The following is a 21493-nucleotide window of genomic DNA, read 5'->3' on the forward strand; positions in this document are numbered from 1 at the left end:
CATAATGAAACAAAAAAAAACTCCACAGTAAAAGTATCAAATAAATTATATCACAAATAGAGCCATAAGTCAGTATTTCTTGTGATAACTTTAGTTTATAGGTTTACTTGAGGTAAATTAGAACATGTTATAACGAAAAGACATTAGATAATAGTCGAGAAAGTAGGGTAGGTACTTAATCTACTTGGGGATGAGCGAAATGAGGACGAAGTGATCTCTGTCCTACAGAGCAAATGGGTATGACAGAAACATGTTCTTAGTTAAAAATATATTTTTTAAGTGCTTCAAAATTTGGAACACTCTTAAAGAGCAATGCAGACTCATAATTATCCATTTAAATATTGTATAAATTTTATCAATATCGGAAAATTTATATCTCAAAACTACATAATATATCGGGTCATACAATTGTGCGTTTGTAATGGCATTTTTATTTAATACCGCCTATCGTGCTCTATAGAAAAAAAAATATAACAATTCCCGACTGTTTTTTTAATCCTAGGTTTTTTGCAGTCTAAATTAGTATGGTTGTGAATTTCCGAGTAGCATTTTGTACATTCATTAGTTATTTCGTGTTTTTTTATTACCATGTGCGCTTCGTCAATTTTTTACTTTTAATTGTACGAAAATATTCAATAAAAAATGTAAATGTATGAGAAAATTTGAAATCGTCATTTCAAATTATATTGTTTTGAACTACAGTCCCACAACACGACTATCTTGCTTGTTTCTGTGGCAAAGCGGTCATTGTGGGTTCCGATTCGAATCATAGGATAGTTTTTGTATGAAATGATTGTCAATCATATTTTTCAACTAACCTAATACAAATAAATATAACGTTATGTTATCATTGCAAAGTCGTTTTTTGTGTGTTCTATCCACTTTATCTCGCCACAACAACGCACGGACAAGATTGCGACGCTGTCATTGTTTGTGATATCGGTTCGAGAACAGTATGTCGTTTTACTCGATATCTTCCGGCATTTCCAACTGACATAAAAATATATTTAAAGTGGGAATAATTAGGTGTAACATTGGCCACACCGACCTCGTTTGTATTATCTATGACCGACTTGACAGATGACAGATGGCGCATGAATGACAGACATAATACGATTAGAAAAAAAATAAAAACGTAATTTGTTTGTGAGTTGATGATTAAATAAAATTTAACAAAATCGGTTATTTTATTGTGCACCGCGATCCCACATATATTTATCGAAATTTTTAAAAACTAAGGACTTTCCACCGACTCCCCTTAATCAAGACTGCTTACATGGTTTTGAGTGACTCGACGGTCCAGTAGTTAGTGCTCCTGACTGCTGGACCGAGGGTCGTAGGTTCGATTCCCACATCGAGCAAACATTCGCATAATGAACAGTTTGTTTCCTTTTTATCTGGGTACTTATTATCTATTTAGCGTGTATTTAAAAGTAATAATTTTCTTCTAATTTTTGAAGTGAAACTTCCTTATCGGCGTTGGAAAAAAATTTACCGTCACATTTTTCGGTTACGCGTCACTTTTTTCCGTTACGCGCCATCTGTTTTGTATTCATGTCTATGATAATAAAATCCTTTTGTTTAAACTTTATCTAATTTAACTTTTTTGTATTCATGTCTATGATAATAAAATCCTTTTGTTTAAACTTTATCTAATTTAACTTTATTTAACCAATTTCTAGAAAGTTGCATGTAGATCATTTTTCGAAAAATAAGGCCATAAACAAGTTTCACTTCTTACGTGTGTACACTAGTACACGCACACATTTTTTTTAATTGTTTTTATGGTCGGACATTCTGGTGTTAAGTTATTGCTGGAGTCGATAGACATCATAGTCTTCAATTGTACATTGCAACCTTTAAATAGGAACCTATGAATGCTTCGCCACAGAAATTGGCAGAGATAGTCATACGGGCCTACAATACACATTATATAAGTATATACTTATATAGTAGATCATGTACGTAACGGAAGAAATGATATGAGCAGTTTTATAATAAATAAACATGTATCCACCGCTGTAGACGGTTAAACGGGAGATCAACATATATTGGTACGATGGCTGTATAAAAATGCGGTTTGATTGGTACACATATCTCCGGTTCCCGTAATTACGGCGAGGTAAAGTACACACCAGCTTTAAGCTCCGATCATAAGATTTTATTCACAAAAGGGTCGGTAAAACAATTTTATTAAAAAGATTTTGTACAATCTTCAATGTCCATAAGTTCTGACAATTTTTTTTAGTGTTGTAAAAGCATTTTTTATAGGGTGTATTACAATTCTATTTAAGGTTTACCTAATGATCATCATCTGTATTTTTATGGTAGTGAAAATATTGGAGCAAGCTTTAAAACATTAAGAGGATTTTCAAAGCGCGCTTTGGGATACCTAAGGCTTTTTTTTATAGTTTTCCTCCCACGACTGACCACGACTTTCGTAATCCAAACAATCTGTTGTGTATTAATGACCAAATGTTCCTTGTCAACATATTGTACCTTTAGAATCGAAGTGGCTTAATACAAAATTATTAATTCTTGTTTTTTTGGTATACGCCAAAAATATAATAAAAAAATTGTAATTTTTCAGTTTCGATTTTAACATATACTTTAAGCCTTAAAGCGCTTACCTTATGCGCTTTATTTAAAATAAACGGAAAGTGACCTTTGACCTTTTCTAGACTAAAATTTAAATTTAATTTTATAAACTGATAGAATACATGTTTATGAGTAGTTCAAAGTTGAAAAATAATTTTCTTAAAAAAATTTAGCCACTTCAATTCTTAAGTTTAATTGTATAAACTTGTAATAAATAAAAAGATGTGTGGTGTCGTGGGACGTCGGATAGGCACGAAGTTTCTTATTATAAAAATATTAATTTTAAGTTCTATTCGAGGTATAAAGAAAATAAAACTGGAGGTTTCGCAACAACCCACGGTCATTTGGTAACGTGCGAACTTATTGTGGTACACTTCATTCACGGTTGTTTGCTTAGGTTAGTTTATTGCGCAAACGAACGCTCTGAGATCGTGGTCATTGAATGATAAAAAAATATGTAATTTTTTGTACGTTATTACTATTACAAAGTTAAGTCGTACACTGTGTGCATTACTAATAAAAATCTTACGTTACGGACGTTTTTTCCCGGTTAGGGTCCCTCCGCATCGTCCCATAAGAAACTTCGTTCCAAAATCGTGCTAATATTGTCAGCGTGTATCTTAACTCACCTCCCTCGTCCGGGATGACATCTGTTGTCAGCTCCACGACAACTGACACGTCATAAGTGTCGACCTCCAGTTTTTACCGGGGACCGACGACCGAAACAAATCCGCAATCACATCACTTCACTGAACTGTTTCACTTTCAACGGTTGGTATGCGATCGAATTATTCCTCTTTTGTTTTTTGTCTATTGTTCGCTGTTGTCGTTCGTTTGTTCGCGTTATGTTAAACAAAATTCAGTCCTAATTAAATAAATAAAAAGATTCGTTGTTGTTTAATTTTTGGCTTTGATTCTTGTGGCAGTGCTTTATTTGGAACTTAATTTATTTAGTACACAAAACCCTCATCAGTTAATTGGATTGATTGTATGTTAACGAACATATTTTAGCAAAACGACCTATGAAAGTGAGGTTTAGGGCATGTCAAGGTCGTACTTTGGTCTTACTGAAAATATAATAATATAACTGTATTAATTAATCAATGACATGTAGTCTATACCTTATGTTAAGAATTTCAAGATTTTACTTGGAATTCTTAGCTTCATATTATATAAGCAGGTTGTTATTAAAATGTGCCTCTATGTCATCTCTAATCCATTTGAAATGAAAATATGATTTATTGTTTTCCTTATCTTAATATAGTGTTTTATGCAATTGTCTTAAGACATCTATTCGACTAACCACCTATTTGTAAGTGTACGAATGTCATGGATGCTTAAAATTGAATGCAAAGAATTTGTCGGATTTGCATATTGCCACAGGTATCCGATATGCATGTGACAAAGCAAACGCGACGGATAAGTATAGATTTTCGTGACACCTGAAGATTAGATAGAAAAATACGAGCGTGAACATTTCCTGATTGAAGCGCTTATTGTGAACACAAGTAGGTACTAATCTTCGTATCTATTTCTGCACGAACCAGCCAAACCATGGCTTCGGGTTAGGAATACGAGATTGTCGTTATACATGTGTATAATAAATAATACAGTTGAAATTTCGATCTCACCTATCAAACAAAGAAATAAAATAATCAATTAAACTTCACTTTGATTTGATCTCAATCAAAGGGCACCGTTAATCTTTAAGCCTTTAGTGGACTATGAATTTATATGTCAATTTTCTATAGCTAATTGAGTAAAAAGCATATTTTTATGTTAGGAAAGCTTAAAAAAAAATTGGTCAGTTTTTCCAGTTATAACCCTAAAAATACTACTCTTTATTTGCACGAAAACTTAATAGAAATTTTAGTAAAATTGATGATTGTTTCGTAGCCAATATGTAGTTTATCGGTATGAAAACTGTCATAAAAATTTGTAACAGAACACGTAATGCCTTTTTGTTTGTGTTAGCAATTCATTCAGGAAAAAAATATATGTTAGGACTCACATATTATTGTTTATGACAAACGTTTAGGATTTCCCGCTTAATACATTCACATATTATTTAAGATATTAATTATTTTCTATGTAGTGCAATAATTACGTATTGCAGAGTCTCAAAGGTTTTAAGGTGTCTGGCGGCATTCACAATAGTTTGTGGGCAACGTTGACCATTTAAAACCACTCGAACCGTGCGATCATCTTCGTAACTAAAGAAATGAAGAGTAACCTAACAAGATTGGCAAACATGCAGGCATGTTTGACACAATACCAGTTGTGTTAGTTTCGAAGTACTAGTGTTGCTTCAGCTTAAATCAGTTGCTGATATACGAGCATGACATACATAGGATGCTACAAAGAGCTAAACTTAAATGAGTATCGAAAGAAAAAGAATCGAATGGAAATGCTATAGAAAAATAATAATAAAATAATAATAATAAATTATACGAATGCGACATGACTCTAGTTGCGACTTCTGTTTGCTTTAGATAGCCGATCCACAAATAACGCATTTACTGTTTCTTGGATAGCTAGCTAGCTAAATAAGCACATGAAATCCCTTTGATTTAAAGTTAATACAGCTCAAGCAGAAGCTAGTCACCCTTGATATCCCAGAAACGTTCTTAAGGATCAACCAGTGGTAACAGTAGGCAAAGGTCACCGTACTCACAGAACTAGTAGCAACCCTTTAAACCCGAGCTCTTAATTTCGTCCATACATCCTAGATAAGCAACAAGGTCTTTGAATCAACTGCGATCCCTCCATTTCAAAATAAATAATCATTCAAAGTAAATTTTCTTTATGGTATGTGCTGCCTTGCAAGAGTAAAACGACTGGCTACTTACTCTCTTCGAAAACGTTACATTATTTATGATTTTGCGTGAGAAGTTGGTATTGATGTTAGTGTCAAACCAGTTAAACAGGTGTATCTATTACATGATTGAATATTAAGTATAAATATTGTAGATTTAATGTAGTTTAGATATTTCTGGCCATTGATTCCAGCGTGTTCCGCAATTTGTGTAGTGCAAAAACTGGACGCGTCATTATAAGTCACTTAAAAATTTTAATGTACCATTCAGCTATTAAATGCGTATTGATTTTGATGAATTACGCATTAGAATGTGACGACCTTTTGGAGTTACTAAGCCATTTTCCTAAAACGTTTCCCGAGATTTCAAATTTTTGACGTCATATCTAAAATGCGGTGACAGAATCGACTTTATTATATCTAAAGTCTTTTGTATGTGGACGAATTAGTGGTGGCTAGAAAGCTTTTCCAGCTTGTCTAGGATGGGTGGGTGAACATGAACTTAGCCAGAAGAAGCGGAATTTGCTAACTTGACAACTCAAGGAAGCTGCTTCGCAAATGCATTTACTACCGGATCGGAATCACGACCCGCTGAGAAGATCCGGCGAGAAATTCAACGGACTGATGTTATAATAATATTAAGTTTCATGTCGAATTTTTCGATGAAATAATGAATAACGTAAATGCCCTAAATACGTATGTGTATACATCAACGTATTACAATTAGCATACAGATATTGTGAATGTTATTTGCATTTAAAACTGATAAGTCAAAATACCAACAGCAAAAAATTTGTAAATTAATATATCAGCAAATTTACTCTTTAGGTTAACTCCGTTTATCGTGTCTGAATTTTAAATATGTTTTCGTGAAATGAAAGAGCGGCGATAAAAAAAATACATGTGTAAATAGCTTTGATGGAGTGGTTTGCGTAGCACGACGTGTCAGCAAACATTGGAATGAATCCTCCTAAACAATTCAACGTATCTCGTATGCGCTAACCTCGCTGTCACGTGCTATTTGACTTTGTCTAATTATTTTTCAGCTCTAATTTTAACATGGCCTTTATTAGTACGTTTTAGGGCTCGATGATGTTGACATTGAATTTGTACTACATTTTGTTGTTTGGGACATAGATAATCTTGATACTGGGTAAGTACCCAAATTTGCGCAAATACAATCAAGAATTCCAAATGCAATGCATTCGGCGGTTTATCGCATACCTCAATGTCTCAATTACGATTGCTCGCTAGCGTTACTGCGGCATCTCTAGGACAGCTAGAAGTCTTCGTGGCCTAAACGATAAGACGTCCGGTGCATTCGTATCTAGCGATGCAACGGTGTTCGAATCCCGCAGGCGGGTACCAATTTTTCTAATGAAATACGTACTTACCAAATGCTTCACGATTGACTTCCAAATTTTAATTTGCGTAATTACTGGTGGTAGGACCTCTTGTGAGTCCGCACGGGTATGTACCACCACCCCGCCTATTTCCGCCGTGAAGCAGTAATGCGTTTCGGCTTAAGGGTGGGGCAACCGTTGTAACTATACTGAGACCTTAGAACTTATATCTCAAGGTGGGTGGCGCATTTACGTTGTAGATGTTTATGGGTTCCAGTAGCCACTTAACACCGGGTGGGCTGTGAGCTCGTCCACCCATCTAAGCAATAAATGCAATCTATGATTATTCATTGAGGACAGTAGACAATATTGACCTTAGAGTACCGGTTTATGGTATTATATTTTACGACCTTCGCACCTCCGCCCCTTTCAATGCGACGTGTTTAATCTACAGGGGCCGAAGGATTTTTTCTCGAGTTGATGAAATTTTATCAAACACCTTACAATCTTTGATTTTCCTATTTGTTATGATACTTGATTTTTTTTTTATATCTTACATATAAAATTCTTGTGTCACAATGTTAGTTACCATGCTCCTCTAAAATGGTTTGACCGATTTTTATGAAATGTTATGTGCATGTTCAGTAGGTCTGAGAATCGGTTACTATGTATTTTTCAGACCCCTAAGTGATAAGGGTTGTCCACCCCTAATATATATATATTTTTTATATAATCTGGAATTATGTAGTTGAATGAGGTTTTGTTATTTTTATATTCCCTCATCTTTCACAGCGCTACATGTCTCTTTCACTCATTTACCACATCCTTACATACTTACAATAAATTCGTTTCTTTTATTTCTACACTAGAAATTCCCTAGATATCTTATATATGGCAAAAACGTTTGCCGGGTCAGCTGGTAATTTATATATATATATATATATGTGTTTGTATAGATTGGTGATCGTACTGTATTATTATTTTAATCAAAAAAATTATATGTTACATTTATTTTGTTATCATTTCTATCTTAATATAGTCTGGATTAAAACTCTATTAGCTATAAGCCGACTATGGTAGCACCGATGAAAATAAAATATTTTTAGACAATGTTTAATATGTAAGCGGTGTAAGGATGAAGACATAATCATTCATTGTTATAACATTAGCGTAGTTTTTTTTAGACTTTGATCTGTTGTTTTCTTGTATTGTAGTACAGTTGTAATATCCAAATAATTTTGTCCGTGTTTTAATTATTTTGTTATATTTAATGTATTTAGGGAATTTGTTTAGTTCTTTTAGTTATTTTAATTCTAGATTTGAAATACAATAACCTCTTATTTAGTTGTATATTTTTAAAACACCCTTATCAAACGATGAGACAACAAACTAAATAACTTGTTAGAAAATCGACCCTATTTTAGCTTAGCAATACATGCAATTTTAGCAGCTTATCATAGCAACTAAGCAAAGCAGGTTATCATTACAATATGTTGTCAATGCCAGAATAAAGTTCAAGCGAATGAATTAAAAAAAATACATAGATTTCCAACGCCTAGAAATGACAAATACAAACAGAATATGATTTTTATTTTGATAGTGAAACAATTCTGTTTGAGTGCGCGCAATGTCAAGCACGTGACGACTCCAGCGGAAAACGATCCGTGTACCCTTGAGGCCAGAAAAAGTGTTATAAAACATTGTTAGATCGACTTAATGTAAACAAATCGAATGAAGAAATGATGGTTCAAACTTTTATTTGATTGAGTATCTATACGCGAATAGTTTTTGTTACGTAATTTAAAATTTACTGTGTTTTAAAAACGGCAATAACAATAGCATTTTTAAATTAAATTCATTCACACGCACAATGATTAATACGAGTTTTAATATAATAGAATTTACGAGAATTTTAACATAACAGAAGAACTGTGGAGTTTTTGGATATTTTTTTTATTAATTTAATATCGAAATTGAGCAATGATCATTAACATTAACTAACGCAGTATTATCTTACCAATCAATAACCAAACCGTGCGACGATTCGTTCCATATACTTGGGACTTAAAGAAAAACACAACTTCGAACCCGACAAGGTAATTGAATCGTTATTTCCGCTAATCTCCACTCATTTACGTGTAACAAGGCAAGCATTCACGATCACCATGACAATGACACACGGACAATGAAATGCAGAAAACCCCGAGTTTTCCGAATAAACAATACAAAAGCATTAAATATTCACGATTGTCCGGAACTAATGAGCACTGCCACCGAAATCGCAGCGTTTCGTTTCACTGTATATAAAAAAAAAACCTGAAAGCCACTTTTCATCGACGAATTTCACGGGCCGACGTCTCAAAGTCAAGTGCAACTGTTTATCACTCGGACTCGCAACGAGATAACCGCATCTCGAACAATGCTGCGTTCGAATGAAAATATCGATATCGGTAACGCGAAAAAAAAATCGAACGATACGCGGTGATTAGGTCTTGTGTACCTGTGCAGAGAGCACGTGCGAACGGCGCGGTGTGCGAAGCGCGAATGCCGACAACCTGCTTGTCAATTGTTTACATCGATAATTACATTTTAGTTCCATTTGAAAAAGGTCGAAGCCTTTTGCAGCCCGGAAAATCGGATGCTATAGCTACAACGCACGCTTGTCTTCACTGATGACGGTAGAAATGCGTAATGAACAATCATATCGAAATATACTTGTAACAAATAATCCGATTTATACAACATATATGTAGTTGATGCCTAGCTGAATGTAGAATTTAAAACATTTATAATTAGCTTTTGAATCGATTTACTGATGAAACGAAAATCCAAAATCATTGTGGAACCTAATGAATACTAAAATAATACCAGTAAAAAACGTGAGAATCATAAAATTGAACCTGTTTAAATTATAATACACTTATATACAGATCTAAAATGAATATTCCGATAAAAAAACTTTTTTTTTTATTGCTTAGATGACTGAACGAGCTCACAGCCCACCTGGTGTTAAGTGGTTACTGGAGCCCATAGACATCTACAAAGTACATGCGCCACCCACCTTGAGATATAAGTTCTAAATTCTCAGTATAATTACAACGGCTGCCCCGCCCTTCAAACCTAAACGCATTACTGCCTCACGGCAGAAATAAGCGGGGTGGTGGTACCCACCCGTGCGGACTCACAAGAGGTCCTACTACCAGTAAATAAACTTACAGTTATAAACAGTAACTTAAAACTGTTTAACTATAAATAACTTTAAGCACCCATAGATTTGTTTGATGCCTTTTTACATTATCAGGACAAGTACTAATAACCTCTACCTCAAATAATTAATTTTAATGTAGAATTTCGTTCGTTGAATTTTGGTAAGTTCAGAAAACGTGACTAGTTGTAATGACTGGATAATGGACACGTGCTCTGCATAATTTTCATAAATGAACAAACTTACTAAATTATGAATTACCAAGATTAGCATCCGTTAACAGTTACGCGATGATGTTAAATACGTAAATTTTCGTTGAATATAATTTCATTATTATTTTCGTTATCTAAAAAAATCTGTACTTCTAGTCTTCATATTGATTACTTAACCGGTGATATGATGAGATTTGGTAGTGATCAGGTCAAAGTCAAAACTCAAAGCCGCGAAATTATAATTTGCGTAATTGCTGGTGGTAGGACCTCTTGTGAGTCCGCGCGGGTAGGTACCACCACCCTGCCTATTTCTGCCGTGAAGCAGTAATGCGTTTCGGTTTGAAGGGTGGGGTAGCCGTTGCAACTACACTGAGACCTTAGAACTTATATCTCAAGGTGGGTGGCGCATTTGCGTTGTATTTCTATGGGCTCCGGTAACCACTTAACACCTGTTGGGCTGTGTAACATCTATACAATTAAAGAAAATTAAAAAGATCTGAGCACATTCTGTTCTGTTAATATCCACAAAGTCATCTTCAATGTTCCATCATTTCCACCAAATTTTATTTTCCTAGGATATCTTCACACATCAATTCACTAAAAAAGAAAAACATTATTTTGTTGGTTTGGCGAGAGAAGATTTTCCATAGAGTGGGTATCATTGTTAAATAAACCAACGGTTCGAATATCCTAGTTCGAAAATTCTATTATATGTAATCCTAACTTGAAAATATCGTTAGCGCGATTCAGGTTTTGTCTCAAACGTCTTCAATTCTACGCTAGTTACCGCTACATCAATAAAATCCTACTGTATTTCGTAATTTTTTCGGTCGTAATAGTCGACACAGGATCGTGCAAGGCCTCGTTTGAATCTTGATCTTGCTTGAAATTCACAATTCAAATAGAATTACTTCGGTATCTGAATAGACGATCGCTTAGATTTTTTTAATTCTCGGGGTAAATAAAAAAGACAGCTCTTTAAGAGAAACCTTTATAACTTAGTATGTAGCATCGACTATATCAGGTACCGCCGTCCGCCGTGAAGCAGCAATGCGTTTCAGTTCGAAGGGTGGGGTAGCCGTTGTAACTATACTGAGACCTTAGAACTTATATCTCGAGGTGGGTGGCGCGTTTACGTTGTAGACGTCTATAGGCTTCAGTAACCACTTAACACCAGATGGGCTGTGAGCTCGTCCACCCATCTAAGCAATAAAAAATATAAAAAAAGGTACAATATATGTCTTTTATGATAATAGCAATGAGTTTTACACCCAGAATGACTAATTCTTGAAAATTATCACTTTTTGTTTTTGATGACAAATAATTAAAGCATTCATGGCTTAAAACGTTTGGTTAGTTTTAAATGTTACAAAGAGCGTCATATAAGAACTCGTGAAAGGTATTTACGAGCGATAGCATTAAAATAGTGACATTAGTTAGTGGTCACGTTTACTATGTCCGATGATCGTGCCGCATCGTTGCCTAGTTTAACTGCCCTCATCCTGTTTCATACGTTATAAGCCATAATATTATTTCTGATCTTGCTACGTCATCTTCGTCCTTTCGTTACATCGACTGGTCAGATTTTTGAAGCGAAACCTTCTTTAGCACCGTCGTGATTTGAAACTCGATGACTTTTCAAACATTTTCGTTGAAATGACACTTATTGCTTAGAGGGGTGGAGGAGCTCACAGCCCACCTGGTGTTAAGTTTTACTGGAGCCCATAGACATCTACGACGTAAATGCGCCACCCACCTTGAGATATAAGTTCTAAGGTCTCAAGTATAGTTAGTTACAACGGCTGCCCCGCCCTTCAAACCGAAACGCATTACTGCTTAACTACCACCAGTAATGACGTCCACGAGTGATGGTAACCACTCACCGTCAAGTGGGCTCGTCTGCCAACAAGGGCGATAAATAAATATATATATATAAAGTTATTTTTTTTTCAGAGAACTACCATCAGTAGTCAAAAAAAGAAAAGTTTATGCAATTTAGCTGTTGTGTCCCTGACATTGTCCAATTTTATGGACGAGTGTAATTAGTGGTAGGTATGGGCCAAACGATACTCAGCTGCGTGTTGATAATGTAGTCAAGGCACGCCTACCACTATGTTTTCATTCATTTTCTAGATCTTTCTACGTGCAATCATAATTATTTATTTAGTCATGACTAGCAATGTATCTAAACCGGTTACTCATCTGCCGTTGTAAGCTGATTGATTTAATCTTATTTTTACTAGGAATCGTCGTGTTAATTAATTTAAAATCATAGCTAATATATTCAAGATTCTTGATCGCTGGAAAAACTTTGTTAATGGCTAAAAATTAGCAGTGAATTAATTACTGTAGCGAGAGGCTTTGAAATGATTCGGTTTTATTTTTAAAAGTTACGAGGAAACAAGCCTCCGTATACCGGTAGTCCTTTTACTCATGAACCCTGAGCCACGAGTCCATCAACGACGCTAATAAATAAATAAAAACAACTGAAATAATATTATATTAGCATCAAACAAAAGCGAGTTTGAACACACAATCATATCTTATGATTTGCACTCACCGCAAAAACCAATACCCACAAATTATTGTTTGTATTCAATCGCAGATCGGTAGTTTTCCATAAAATTACACTAATAGCTACACGCTATAAAAGTATGGACTTGGCAGCCAGGCATTAATTAAAGAAACACCTTCTATTTATGCTTCATCCGAAAGTATTTTGCTTTGAAGATCGCGCTAACATAAACTGTGTTTTTTTTAAATTGAAATGGTTATTAATGCAATAATTTTTTTAAATAAAATGGATTCATCATCAAATGGCAAATCACTTCTGCTACACTGCTTATTATCTATAGTACTCCTAACTTATTTAAATTCAGGCTTCCATTTAGATGGTCTATTCTGGGTATCATTGTGATATATTCTAATCTTTTAAGTATTTCTTTATTGTAATCATCAAGAAGTCGGTAGTCTGCCCCTTGCTCGTTGCTTAGTTCTAATTTGAAGCACTGTTTGCACTGAGTATGTTAGCTATTTTCTTGTCGCCATCTTCTGGTTTATATCTACTGAGTTTGCTCTATTTAAATTTCTGATAATTGGCCCTAATTTGAAGGATCCAAGTATGCTTCCGTTTTGCATTTTTCCAAGCGCATCAAGCTTGCCCAGCAGACTATTTTCAAGCACATCTTTTTAATTCTATTCAATGTCTCAATTAAGTAAAGAAAACTTCGTGATTCTATTATTAATAATTGTAGAAAATTTGTGTAAATAGGACAAGATTACGCCGACTTACATAATTATTAGTTTTGTCATGGTTCTTATCACTACGTCTAATTGTCTTATTGTTATGATCAACTAACATTGAATCGCTATTATGTTACTGCAATTAGGTTGATGTGATTACAAACTATTGTTTTGATGGTGAGCTAAATGAAAAATTAAATATAATAAACAATGCTTATTTGTAAATCTTCTCCCGGAACACAAAGGGCACTATCTGAACACCCCAAACGGTCGCCAACAATAATGGCCTTGGTCCTAAGCCTGGCCCTAGACAGTCCAGTATCCTTGAGGTATCCCTGTGTTTGTTGCCATGAACCACCGTCTTCCAAGTACCGCGTATACCATCACTCTTCGGCATTACCATTTCTCGATTCGTAGTCAAATAAGGTCACTGTCGATTTATTTATGATTTTAAAATTAACTTAGAAAGTTGAAGTTATTTTTTTAAATATTATTTATTGTAATCTATCAAAATATGCACCAATAGTTTCGATACATCTCTGCTAGTACAGTGATAATTTTTTAATGCCTTTTTGAAGAAATTAGGTTTACGGGATTTTGTACTTACTGCCTCTGGGATATCGATTTTTTGCCTGCCAAGGAGCTGTCCAAACTTTGAAGTATAGCAGAGGACACAAAGCTTTCAACCTTGTAGCTACTAAGCTCTTGAAGCCCAGAGATCGTCTGTTGTGCCCAATTATGTCGAGCGTTGTCGTATAGAAGCAACAAGGATGACGGATTATTCAAAGTAACGCAAGGCATACCTTAACGGGTTCATGGCGCTCACCTACTTAATTTTTTTACGTTACCGATTTAATTATTTTTTTCTAACTATGCTGATAGCCTTGAGAGGCTATTTCAGCTTCTACTTGACGTGTAGGTGAGCTCGCGGGGCTCAAGCTGGGAGTGTTGCTAACACTGGCCCTAGCAAGAGCAGTGCTTCGCAGAATCTACCAACGGATCCGAAACGCGACCCACTGAGAAGATCCGGCGAGAAACTTAGTGGGCTGTGTCTATTGGTTAATTCACTCGTCGAGCCTTTCGTTGCAAGCGACCGATTTGACGCAAATGAACCAATAGTGTTTTGAAGCTAACGTTGAAAGCTGGTGTTAACTCAGCAATAGATTGAGTGTCGTTAGCTTTCACTGTCGCTTATAATTCTCCGTTGTTAACTTTAGTTTTCGAGTGACCACATGTTACATTTTTTATATCAATTTTTTTATGTCGGAAGCTTTCAAACCAATAACGATAGTGGGTCGTGCGTTCGTTTGTAGCGTTCAATCCATACATGTCATTAATTATGTGAGCCGTTTATGCGGCATTGCTACCACGACGGAACTTGCATTCCATAATCACTCGTATTCTTATTGTGTCCGTGTTAATGGAAAAAAATACAAATGCAATGAAAACAAAACATTAAAATAATCAATTAATAACATAAAATTCATTGGTTTTTTTTTTCTGCCTATGCTGATAGCCTTGAGACACTATATCAGCGCAGCCTTAACTAGTAGGTGAGCTCACGAGGCTCAAACCTGACGACGTTGCTAACACGAACCCTAGCAAGAGCCGTGCTTCGCAGAATCTACCACCGGATCAGAAACGCGACCCACTGAGAAGATCCGGCGAGAAACTCAGTGGACAACATTCATTGGAATTTATTGCCAGCCATACATAATAAATAACGTTTCAAATGGCCAGTATTGTAAAACAGCGACTTCATAAATAAGGACGAATATAGTGAATTTTGTATTAATATTGTTAAGACGCCCGAAATAGAAATACAGGTCTTACTAGTTCATCAATTATCACTTAAGAAATGACGATACGAAATCGTGCTCTTACGAAATACGATTATAAGTTCACGATTTTTCTTTATTCGAATGATCGAAGTCTAAAAATAAGTTTTCTTTCCTTTTTGTTCCTTTTGGTTTTTTAAATAAAGTCAAAGTCCGCCTTTAGAACAGTAATAACGTCACAGAGTGTGTTTTTTTTGTATATTAGGATTTATGTTATGATAAAAGCTCGACTAAGCTACTCTGAGATAATGTTTATTGAATAAACACGATAGGCTTCAGTAAATTTTATGGAAGCTAATCGTCCTAATTTCCCCGATAGCTAGTGGATAGAAAGCTCGACTCCAGTACCATGGAATGCGTGTTCGATACCCGCCTAAGTCAGTATTGTTAAAAACTACATTTGGTGTGTAACCTTGTTATTCTCTCAGTACTACTGATAAGCGAAATGCACGAAGAATAAAGAAACATATTATCCCGTTATCTGCAAAGAGGTTAAAAAATTAGCATATTCTTTGTAAATTACCTCTGTTATTCCTTTATTTGCGTGATCCACAAAACATAAAAATGTTTAATTATGAGATTCTGGCCACCGGAGGAAAACCTAATTTAGTTTTAGCAGCGAACTTATTCAGAAGACAAAAATTTAAAATGAACACTTACCGCCATATTGAATATTTAACTTACAGCCTATTAATACCAGTAAAGACATCCAAAATAATCCAACAGCGTGATAATCAAGTTACCTGAAACAACGAAACCAAAATGATTAATTTAAATAAACTAAATAAAAAACGTTTTAAATTTTTTTAGTGAGTACGGTCAAATGAAAGAACCGGATCGCGAATTTTAATTCCAGAATGTTTACTCCACAAATTGATGCCAAAACGTGATACACGAAGCATTTGTGTGATTTATCGTTTACTCAATCCTTCTAGTTGGTTCGGATCGTGATAATAATGTTTTATCATGTTGTTTTGTTAATAAAATCAGATACGCAATGGAATATTGAATCAGCGTCAATTGAGCTTTGCCTATATCCTATACACTCTGAGGGCACAAAACGGTTTCATATTTTTATTGTTATACTTATTTCCATCAGTATTATCTTTTTCTGTTTTTTTTTTGTATGTTTTGACCTATATAGTTTTTCATTCACTTTTGAAGTGAAAACTTCTTAAGTATCGTTGTTTGAAAGTCGATGAAACGAAAAAAAGCGAAAAGTAAAAAGAGACAGACACATAAATTCATAAGATTTAATGTGGGAGAAAATGAGATAGGAAGCTTATGCAGTGTTTCTTATATTCGTGGTTCTCTTTGTGCTCTGCTTCGTACCTAATATTCGTACTTAATACATTCTAAATAAATCTATGTAATATATACGAATGACGTGTAAAATAAATATCAAACTGTATAGTGATACATTATCACTGATACACTTCATAGTGATGATCATTACTAAAACCTACAATCCTCTTCCCGAAAATTTACATTCGTCTCAATATCTTGAAGCCAACATTTTTTAAGGTTCTACTTCTTTCACTTGTGAATTGCAAATATGTTTTTTTTTGTCAATTTTTTTTTAGTTTTATTTAATTCTTTTAAATTTTTGTAGCTATTTTTTTCGAAATTATGTGCTTACGACAATATGGGCTTCTCGCCCGTGCGTAATAAATTGTTATTTTTTCTTTGAATTAAAAACGTCAAGTAAGAAAGTTGGTCAATAACGGTACTACTACTACGAACACTTTTTTCTTGATAATTAATCGGATTAAGACACTACTTATACGGAAAGAAGAAAGAAACCATTTTTTATCATTATCCGAAAAATTTAATTCGCAAATATTATTACAATTTACAAATAATTGAATTTAATACATAATTCACACGCAGTATATTATATTTTTTAAAAATATAGTAGAATTTTAAATGGCAATTGAAAATTGGTTAGTTTCAATATTACCTTATAATTTTTCAAATATGTTGTACAATGTAATACACTTTTAAACTTGTTATTACTAATTCCCATTAATTTGAGGCGAAAAAATAAAAATGTAGGTAATTGAATATATTGATGTCCATTTATTCAAGTGACCTCATAATTACGCGGTAATTCCACTGAATTACAACATATTATAGTTATTTGGTATAGGTGTGACACTATAAAATGTTGTGATAAAAAGCACTTGTAGTAGTTTCAATATCTGGACACACAGGATTATATTATTATCATCCTGTAATTGTACTGGTGGCTATCCTGAAGTCATCGTGGACTAAAGGATAAGACGTCCGGTGCATTCGTATCTAGCGATGCACCGGTGTTCGAATCTCGCTAGCAAGTACTAGTTTTTCTAATGAAATACGTACTAAACAAATGTTCACGATTGACTTCCACGGTGAAGGAATAGTATCATGTAGTAAAAATACAACCCGCAAAAAATATAATTTGCGTAATTACTGGTGGTAGGACTTCTTGTGAGTCCGCACAGGTAGGTACCACCGCCCTGCCTATTTCTGCCGTGAAGTAGTAATGTCTGTCGGCTTGAAGGACAACGCAGAACTCAACGCAGAGCAGGGTAACCACTTAACATCAGGACAAATAAAGATAGTTAGAGGTAATGATAGTTAATAGTAGTTAAAAGTGGCTGAAGTCGCGTTCCCCTATTTCCACCCAAAGAGTAAGTGTAAAATCGTATATCTACTAAGAAATTACCAAATAACTACGCTTTTTTAACCACTAGGTCAAAGGAAGTAAAACGAGTCATATAAATTAATTATAATATTGATGTACTAAAACCTCGTCTCTAATCACGACAAGTAATCACTATGATTAACATCAAATATCAAGGTTGGTACTTGTTTAATGTTTTTAAAAGTTCAATGCATTTGTTTACTATCTGGTAACGAGATTTTTATGCGTTTTAAACCACGTTTAAACAACGATATTAAACAGCTCATCGTCATAAAATATTGCGAATGCAGTTATTACCCCTGTATTTACTACGAGCATAAAAATCGTTTACTTCTACTAGAATTCCGTAGGATAGCTCACTCTAACCGGCGCCATCTAGGCGGGCTTCGGATAGCCTGCCGACCGAGAGGGCTGGTGGTCGTGGCGCCGGCGTCCCGAGGGGGAGGGTGATGGGAGAGATGTGCTCCACACTAAACGCTTCACTTTCCCCCTCTGCCTCTTCATGAGTTCTGTCTTATGCGAGGTTTGGACGTTGGTTGTTGAGCGACAGGAGGTTTTAGTCAGTTCGACTCTGACATGCCCCGTCCTCCATCTCCAGTGGAGGGCGGAAGTCCGGCGATTTCCTCCTGACCAAAAAAAAAAAACTTCTACTAGAAAGCTTCAATAGTTTCGAAATAATATGGTTATTCAAAATAATAAAAAACATAAATACAGTGTTAAGGATTAATGAACGAATACATTTTTTTATTGCTTAGACGGGTGGACGAGCTCACAGTCCACTAAAAGCGCGACCCACATGGAGATATAAGTTCTAAGGTCTCAGTATAGTTACAACAGCTACCCCACCCTTCAGACTGACACGCATTACTAGTTTACGGCAGAGATAGGCAGGGTGGTGGTACCTACCCGCGCGGATTCACAAGAGGTCCTACCACCACCATACATAACAATATTTAGTCCATCTAGTTTCAGTTATCCAAACACTATAGATTAGAAGCAGCAGATCTGAACCCAAGCAATGGCGTTCAATTTAGTATTTAATGAGCTCTGTTATTTTTACATCGAACTTATAATATCTATATAATATCTATATTCGCGTTTTTGAATACCAAAAATCATTAATATACGATATACGGTAAATTTTCTAAGTCATAATAATTTTAGCGTATTTCAACAATAACGTTTTATTTAATAATAATAGCGTCCCGCTCCGGTTCTGCCCGGGTCTTTAACAAAAATTTCAACGATATTCGACGTTGTTTTATTTTTTTAAATAAAAGAACACTTATTGCGGCATTACTATAATAGTTAGACATATGCTGCCGCAATACTTTTTGTAAATAATAATGTGTTCTACAAAGTCGTAGTACATTATTTTATTCTATCAACAATAGTTTTCGCAGGGCACGCGATGTAAAGAATATTTTAGATAATTTTTTTACACCTTGGGTTACATTATTAGAGTTTTAGTAAAGATCACTAGTTTTTTTTTTCAAAAAAGATTATAGCCTATGTCACTCGGAAATAGTGTAGCTTCCAAACAGTGAAAGAATTTTTCAAATCGGTTCAGTAGTTTCGGAGCCTATTCAATACAAACAAACAAAAAAATCTTTCCTTTTTATTATATTATTAGTATAGATGTCAATATTCATTTCAAGACCGTTTCATGGCCCGACAAACGTGTCGCAGCTTACACTATCGCGTTTCCGGTAGAAATTCTCATCAATACCACACCTATTACTGATAAATATTATTAAGTATTCCTTCATCGTAAACGGGGACCCAAACTAAATTATTTATACGAAATCATTACGTATACGATTGCATGAACCATTAAATAACAATTAATAGTACTCGTTGATACGAATCGTGACTTAGCTTGTGCGTTAGTGTATTATTAAAAGTCTTTATGAACAACAACGTTATGTTTTATGAAACTTATTACGGAGAATTTTGCTTCGAAATCCTTTGTTTTAAGGTAAATAAAGACTTGTAAGACATTTAATATGATATTTTACGATGATAGCTATCAGAAAATACTAGTGTACGCTCTGGGCCTTCTCTTGTTATTGCTTTCCTGTACTCGTTGCTAAACGGAAAGTAAGACTGGTTACCAACAGAAAGAAATAGGTATCTTTATCTTTTCGGCCTCACAGTACCAATAAATCGATACTTTATTCGTAATATACTGTAATTTTTATTCGTACTGTAAGTAATTCTAATAAAGAGCGATGGAAGCTCGCATAGATATTACAACTAAGTTTTTTTTTATTACCCTTGTAGATCGACGAGCATACAGCCCTCTTAAGGGGCCATCTCTCATAGACCTCAGCAATGACAATTTTTTACTGGTGGTAGGACCTCTTGTGAGTCCGGTAGGTACCACGGCCCTGTCTATTTCTGCCGTGAAGCAGTAATGCGTTTCGGTTTGAAGGGCGGGGCAGTCGTTGTAACTATACTGAGACCTTAGAATTTATATCTGAAGGTGGGTGGCGCATTTACTTTGTAGTTGTCTATGGGCTCCAGTAACCACTTAACACCAAGTGGGCTGTGAACTCGTCAACCCATCTAAGCAATAAAAAAATAAAAATCAAATTACAGGGACAGATACAAGCCGCTACTTGCCCTTAAGTAATCTCCACAAGTATCGCTTGAAGAAGAGCATGTCATGGCGGGCGGGAAATTCCGTAAAGGGGAGCTCATTCCAAGGCCAGAAGGTACGTGGCAAAAAAGATATCAAGAATAGCACTGTGGATAATCTCAGTGGTCCATTTTATGTAAACTCGATATGCAATTAGTATTTACAGGAAACAGCTTCTATCTAACATTTAGTTTATAGCAAAACGTGGAGAGAAACTAACACATTTTAAAATAGGTACGTCTACGATTAAGTGTAATTAAAATAATTAAAATTTCCTATGAATTGAATGTTACAAGTAAATCGTTATTTGTCCCCGGAAACGGAACTAGCTCAACTGTCACTAATATTGATAAATGAAATAATACTTCAAGGAATTAAATACCGGTTCGATGTGTTAAGTACGTGAGTTAATAATCTGTTATTTGATCTCATACATAATATGAGTAACGATGTACTGAAATGTAGCGATTAGACATTTTTCTATACATTTGAAATCACATAAATATTCATCTATATATTAATACGCGAAGCAAAAACTTTGTATCCCATTTTACGAAAATTGCGCGGACGGAGGAGTATGAAACTTTCCACACTTATAGAGAATATAGAGAAGAAGTGCACAATGCTAATATTTTTTTTAAATAATGCATAAAAGATACATTAAATCAATAAAGAAAACATTACACACACTACATACCATGTATTTGACGCACATACGCATGCATACTATTTATTGTGAAACTTTTGTCGTCTGTTATCAAATTGAGATTAAATATTGTCTTTGTTAATATTTTTTAAAGTGTAGTCTTGGCGAAATTTGTGATTATCTAATATATAAAATTCTCGTGTCACAGTTTTCGTTGCCATACTCCTCCGAAACGGCTTGACCGATTTTGATGAAATTTTTTG

The 21493-nt window shown here is 34.8% G+C and overlaps 1 protein-coding gene across 7 annotated transcripts in view; it reads right to left on the reverse strand.

Moving 5' to 3' along the window:
* LOC101735549 (uncharacterized) overlaps positions 1-21493 on the reverse strand; it is a 285974-nt gene that overhangs the window by 202038 nt on the left and 62443 nt on the right. Inside the window, exons 1-2 of one of the 7 annotated variants that reach the window (XM_012689929.3) lie at positions 9073-9307; positions 3228-3463 (exon numbers count right to left, since the gene is read on the reverse strand). The exons of 1 other annotated variant lie outside the window; for it this stretch is intronic. The gene's annotated coding sequence lies outside the window, so the exon portion shown is untranslated. Of the gene's footprint in view, positions 1-3227; positions 3527-8773; positions 9308-21493 lie in introns of those variants that run through there. 5 more of the 7 variants (XM_062670045.1, XM_004925601.4, XM_062670046.1 and 2 more) reach the window with 5 other exon arrangements.

This window comes from Bombyx mori, chromosome 9 (assembly GCF_030269925.1).
Source record: "Bombyx mori chromosome 9, ASM3026992v2".
Lineage (NCBI taxonomy): Eukaryota > Metazoa > Arthropoda > Insecta > Lepidoptera > Bombycidae > Bombyx > Bombyx mori.